At 37.1% G+C, this 7,181-nt stretch overlaps 1 pseudogene; it reads right to left on the reverse strand.

Annotated features, from left to right (window-relative positions):
- Window positions 1-2,025: 2,025 nt before the first annotated feature.
- LOC107132995 (small ribosomal subunit protein uS11-like) lies at window positions 2,026-4,000 on the reverse strand (annotated as a pseudogene).
- Between the last annotated feature and the right edge of the window lie 3,181 nt (window positions 4,001-7,181).

A 7,181-nucleotide genomic window follows, 5' to 3' on the forward strand; every position in this document is an offset into this window, starting at 1 on the left:
TGAGGCTTGAGATTCTAACAGAAAAGTGGTTCAGAATATCTGCACTTCTGACATGGAAGTTAACTTCTAGGAGGCAGGGAAAGGAATCTTCCAAACCAGTTAAGTTTCACTCATCTTTTCTGTCACATTATATTGATCAGAGCAATCATAGAGCACATGCAGGCTCATGAGGCTGGAGAAATAGAGCCCTCATTGAATCTAGAGGGGAAACACTGTAGGACAGAATGTAGTGTAGGAAATGTTTTTTGATGCCACTTTTGGAAAACTGTCTTCAAACACTAGGAATGTGAATGTAATATCTTTACTATTGATATTATAAGACTCTGTTTTAAACTTATGAATTCATTCACATACTCTACTTGGAGTTTGACAAGGGCTTTTAATTTAATTTAAATTTTATTTTTTAATTGGAGGATAATTGCTTTACAATATTGTGTTGGTTTTTGCAATCCATCAACATGAATCAGCCATATATATATATATATATATATATATATGTATATATATATACACACACACACATGTCCCCACCTCCTGAACCCCGCTCCCATCTCCCACCCCATACCACCTGCAAAATCTTGAGCATAATTTTAAAGGCATTTTCTGGGATAATGGTGCAGGAAAATAGTATTAAGAACAGAAATAAAACATGGGTGATGAAGACAGAAGCAAAATATGTGGCTGGAGGTGAGGTTTTTTAGTTTTGTTTTGTTTTTTGGTTAATGTTTGGTTATTGTTTTGGAGGATGCCCTGGGGGTGGGGGTGGGGGACACTGACTTTAAATGACGAAATGTATTTTTTTTCAAATGATTTTGACAATTATTCACTGATATTTATGCTAATTCTCCTCAGTGAATTCTTCCTTTTTTTTAAATTAAGTTCATGATAATTATAATTCACTGTTTTATCACAGATTTAAAATAATGTAAACTGTCAAATCTGTCACATTTTTAAAAGCTGGCATTGAGTTATATGTGTAGGTTTCAAAAATTTTTTATCATCCTCAAAAACCTTATAGTTTTGAATTATCCTTCTATAAGCTTGACTTTATAAGTCTGAAAAAAGGAGAACAAATTAAAAGTTTAATTTAATTTCTTACTACAGAGCTTATTTAGTCAGTGTCTTAAAAGCTATGCCAATGTGTAAGTGATGCAGGAAAAGGACTTTTCTTTAGAATAGGGATGGTTCTGCATGACACAAGTTCAGTTCAGTTCAGTCACTCAGTTGTGTCTGACTCTTTGCGACCCCATGAATTGGAGCACGCCAGGCCTCCCTGTCCATCACCATCTCCTGGAGTTCACTCAAACTCACGTCCATTGAGTCAGTGATGCCATCCAGCCATCTCATTCTCTGTCGTCCCCTTCTCTTCCTGCCCCCAATCCCTCCCAGTATCAGAGTCTTTTCCAATGAGTCAACTCTTCGCATGAGGTGGCCAAAGTACTGGAGTTTCAGCATAACACAAAGTAGTACTTAAAATATCTGTGTAGAACTACTGTATCTGATTCATTTACCCTGGAGAATAAACGACTTGGAGAAAAGCAAACTTAGAGAATGATGTGAATGTTGACTTATACTCAGTAGGAAGACAGAAAATAGGAGATGGTGACCACTGCAGATTTTACACCAAAGTGAATTGCAAGAATCAGAACAGAGTACCTTACCTGGAAAATAGAGTAAGAAATAATTTTCCTTAGAGATTCATTCATTAAGTAAAAACGTTCAATGAACAGCTATATTGTTCCAGGAAATGGCCCTGATGTGGAGGATAACATCATCAGCCAGATAAATCATAGCAATAGGCTGTACAGGGAAAGTTAGGGTGAGCATTAGGCACAAGAAACTCCCAACACTGTATCTTAAATCTGAGAAAAGGAATACAAATCCTGGTTAAAAATGAAGAAAATTAAGCTGCATGCATCAAATGCATTCTAGTTTTGTTTTTTTAATAGTATTCAACACTTGCATTTTTTTTTTTTAACATCAAAGCAATTTATTAACAGAAAGCAATAATTTGAGCAGTGCTGTTCACAGACTGTGACCACAGCAACTCCCCTTCCTGTGGGTGCTGTTGGAGGGGATGAGGGTGACATCCTCAATGCACCCAATCTTCATCCCTGAGTGGGCAAGGGCTGTGAGTGCTGACTGGGTCCCTGGTCCAGGAGTCTTGGTCCTATTTCCTCCTGTGGCTTGGAGTTTGATGTGAAGGGCAGTGATGCCCAGTTCCTTGCATCTCTGGGCTACATGCTAGGTAGCCAACATGGAAGCATATGGAGAGTACTCATCTCGGTCAACCTTCACCTTAATCCCACCAGTTACATGGCAGATGGTTTCCTTGCCAGAAAGATTGGTGACATGCACAAAAGTGTCATTGAAGGATGCAAAAACGTGGCACAGACCAAATATATTTTCTCCTTCAGCCACCTGAGGGCCAAGGCTGATGACCTGTTCTTCCTTCTTTCCTTTCCCTTGTGAGATGCAATTTCTGCACCTCTTCTCCAGACTCCGACACCAGAAAGAGAGGCTGTATATTGTCACCTTGCTTATTTAACTTATATGCAGAGTACATCATGAGAAACGCTGGGCTGGAAGAAGCACAAGCTGGAATCAAGATTGCCGGGAGAAATATCAATAACCTCAGATATGCAGATGACACCACCCTCATGGCAAAAAGTGAAGAGGAAATAAAAAGCCTGTTGGTGAAAGTGAAAGAGGAGAGTGAAAAAGTTGGCTTAAAGCTCAATGTTCAGAAAATGAAGATCATGGCATCTGGTCCCATCACTTCATGGGAAATAGATGGGGAAACAGTGGAAACAGTGTCAGACTTTATTTTTGGGGGCCCCAAAATCACTGCAGATGATGATTGCAGCCATGAAATTAAAAGACACTTACTCCTTGGAAGAAAAGTTATGACCAACCTAGATAGCATATTCAAAAGCAGAGACATTACTTTGCCAACAAAGGTCCATCTAGTCAAGGCTATGGTTTTTCCTGTGGTCATGTATGGATGTGAGAGTTGGATTGTGAAGAAGGCTGAGTGCCGAAGAATTGATGCTTTTGAACTATGTTGTTGGAGAAGACTCTTGAGCGTCCCTTGGTCTGCAAGGAGATCCAAGCAGTCCATTGTAAAGGAGATCAGCCCTGGGTGTTCTTTGGAAGGAATGATGCAAAGCTGAAACTCCAGTACTTTGGCCACCTCATGCGAAGAGTTGACTCATTGGAAAAGACTCTGATGCTGGGAAGGACTGGGGGCAGGAGAAGGGGACGACAGAGGATGAGATGGCTGGATGGCATCACCGACTTTATGGATGTGAGTTTGAGTGAACTCTGGGAGATGGTGATGGACAGGGAGGCCTGGCGTGCTGCAGTTCATGGGGTCACAAAGAGTCAGACATGACTGAGTGACTGAACTGAACTGAACTGAACTGAATCTCAAACTTCTAACACTTTCCTTCCTCACTCTAGAAGTTCTTTTCCTTTTAGCCAAACAAATGGCCAAACAAATGGTGACAATACAAATCTAGGGCTGCAACCTTCAAGGATGGTTCCACTCAGAATAAATTCTTACCACTTCTTTTAGAACATTTAGTATTGTTTTTCTCAAGACCTTAATTTTCTTATTATATATTGTTTTTAGAATCCAATTACCAGAACGTAAGTAACCTAAAATTGTTCTTCTTTTGTTTTTATTTTACTATCTTCAAAGAAGTTCAGTAATTCTTATTATTCTGAGGGAAAACAAAATCTTCCCTAGAATAAGGTTATATAGATTGCATGCAACTGTTTCTATGCTGAGAAATAAATTTTCACATTTTATGGTATTTTGTGAAGTGCTATTTATTATGATGATCTAATATAGTAAAATCACTCTGTGACTATGTGTTTCCATGTACTACTTAGGAATTCTATCTCATTTTCCTCCATTTAAAATATTCATATTTAGTTAATGCACAATAAATTAATATGTGAATTTAGGAATCTGATTTTACTATACTGTATTCATGGTGACAATCACCATACAATTCCCTTTATTAAGAAAATTCAGCCTCTTTTCAGTGATTTGCAGTGCCACCTCTGTATAGATCTGTTTCTAGCATCTTCATATTCTGCAGTGTTGCTCTATCTTCTGACTCCTCTTCTGTACATCTACACTACATCTTTTCTTCAGAATTTTTTTTGGCATTCTTTGTTGTTTGTCAGACATCTGGATTTTAGATTTATTTTGTTAATTTACTAATCCACACATACAGAAAATACAGTTTGCAGTATTTCCAGAATCCCTTAATTATCAAAGAGGAGGTGGTTTAATACAAGTATGAATTTTATGTTTTAGTGAAAACATACAGTTCGGGTCCAATACTGAATGTTTTGCTTTCTTATACTTAACAAATGCTGTGCCTTTGACAAATCACTTAACTTCTTGGAAAATAGTTGGTTTTACCCATTGTGGCTGATTCATGTCCAGGTATACAAAAAACACCACAATACTGTATGGTAATTAGCCTCCAATTAAAATAAATTAATTTTAAAAAAGAAAAAAAAAGAGAATAATAATCATGCTCCACAGAGCTATCAAAATTAAACATTAAGTTCACAGAAGAATTTTCTACATAATGTTGATTAAATGTAATATTAGTTACTAAAGACATAATTACTCAGTACATTCTATTTTCCAGGCATTCTAATAAGTTCACACTAAAAAGAAGAAAATAAGTTTAATAGTCACCTGCTGACTCAGACGGTAAAGAGTCTGCCTGCAAAGTGGAGACCTGGGTTTTATCCCTGGGTTGGGAAGATGCCCTGGAGGATGGCATGGCAACCCACTCCATTATTCTTGTCTGGAGAATCCCCATGGACAGAAGAGCCTTGCAAGCTATAGTCCATGGGATCACACAAAATCAGACATGAAGGAAGCAACAAAGCAGCAGCAGCAGCAGCAGCAGCAGCAGCATAACATTTATAGGAGAGCCTAGTGGAATATATGCATATTCATGACAATAAAACACTTTTAAGGGTTGAACTGTAATTAATTGAAAGAAATACATTAATAAAAATACATGTGGTAATGCAGTGGAAAAATGGCATTTAAGTTGAGACTTGGAGACTGACTTTGAGTAAACCAAGTGTATCTGTGTGTGAGGTATAGCCACAGAAAGATGTGTTACTGAAATCATACTAGAAAGGAGAAAAATAAACAAAATCATTGAGCCAAGAGAGAATTTTCTGTTTTACTAAATACATACTAATAATGAAACAGTTTTTTAAATTTTTTTAATTTAATTTTTAACTTTATAATATTGTATTGGTTTTGCCATATATCAACATGAATCTGCCACAGGTATACACGTGTTCCCCATCCTGAACCCTCAAATTTTATTCTTATACTTTAAATATGTAATTCCTTTTTAACCAGAACAAAAAGCACCACTTAATAATGCATTCATCTTACTGAATATTTTCTTTATAACATATATATCTATGTATCTATATATATATATATATATATCTATCTTACTTTCTAATTCTTTAAACTACTTTATATCTAACTTCTAATGAAACTTTTGCATTAAACATTATCTTTAATTGTAGACCTCAATTGTCACATAACAATGGGAAAGAACCTAAATAGTACATAACTTTATTGTTTCTCTCTAATCTATGTATATGATAAAAATAACATGGTTTGTATAAGTATTTATAGTAATATATTACATTGTCAATGTATGTGCTCAGTAGCTCAGTCATTGATTTAGGTCATACCTGAATGGTCTGGTGATTTTCCCTACTTTCTTCAATTTAAGTCTGAATTTTGAAACAAAGAATTCATGATCTGAGCCACAGACAGCTGCCTGTCTTGTTTTTGCTGACTGTATAGAGATTTTCCACCTTTGGCTGGAAAGAATATAATCAATCTGATATCGGTGTTGACCATCTGGTGATGTTGATGTGTAGAGTCTTCTCTTGTGTTGTTGAAAGAGGGTATTTGCTATGACCAGTGCGTTCTCTTGTCAAAACTCTATTAGCCTTTGCCCTGCTTCTTTCTGTACTCCAAGGCCAAATTTGCCTGTTACTCCAGGTGTTTCTTGACTTCCTACTTTTGCGTTCCAGTCCCGTATAATTAAAAGGACATCTTTTTTGGATATTAATTATAGAAGGTCTTGTAGGTCTTCATAGAACTGTTCAACTTCAGCTTCTTCAGCATTAGTGGCTGGGGTATAGACTTGGATCACTGTGATTTTGAATGGTTTGCCTTGGAAATGAACAGAGATCATTCTGTTGTTTCAGAGATTGCCCCCAAGTACTGTATTTTGGACTCTTTTGTTGACTATGATGGCTACTCCATTTCTTCTAAGGGATTCCTGCCCGCAGTAGTAGATATAGTGGTCATCAATTAAATTCACCCATTTCAACACATTTTAGTTCGCTGATTCATAAAATGTAGACGTTCACACTTGCCATCTCCTGTTTGACCACTTTCAATTTGTCTTGATTCATGGACCTATCATTTCAGGTTCCTATGCAATATTGCTCTTTATAGCATTGGACCTTGCTTCCATCACCAGTCACATCCACAACTCGGTGTTGTTATTGCTTTGACTCCATCTCTTCATTTTTTCTGGAGTTATATCTGCTTATCTAACATATGCAGAGCACATCATGAGAAATGCTGGGCTCTATGAAGCACACTCTGGAATCAAGATTGCTGGGGGAAATATCAATAACTTCAGATATGCAGATGACACCACCCTTAAGGAAGAAAGTGAAGAAGAACTAAAAAGCTTCTTGACTGAAGTGAAAGAGGATAGTGAAAAAGTTGGCTTAAAACTCAACATTCAGAAAATTAAGATCATGGCATCTGGTCCCATCATTTCATGGCAAATAGATGGGGAAACAGTGACAGACTTTAGTTTTTGGGGCTCCAAAATCATTGCAGATGGTGACTGAAGCCATGAAATTAAAATACGTTTACTCCTCGGAAGAAAATTATAACCAATCTGCTGCTAAGTTGCTTCAGTTGTGTCCGACTCTGTGCAACACTATAGACAGCAACCCACCAGGCTCTCCCATCCTTGGGATTCTCAAAGCAAGAACACTGGAGTGGGTTACCATTTCCTTCTCCAATATAACCAACCTAGACAGCATATTAAAAAGCAGAGACATTATTTGTAAACAAAGGTTCGTCT

The sequence above is a fragment of the Bos taurus genome, chromosome 12, assembly GCF_002263795.3.
Source record: "Bos taurus isolate L1 Dominette 01449 registration number 42190680 breed Hereford chromosome 12, ARS-UCD2.0, whole genome shotgun sequence".
Taxonomy (NCBI): domain Eukaryota; kingdom Metazoa; phylum Chordata; class Mammalia; order Artiodactyla; family Bovidae; genus Bos; species Bos taurus.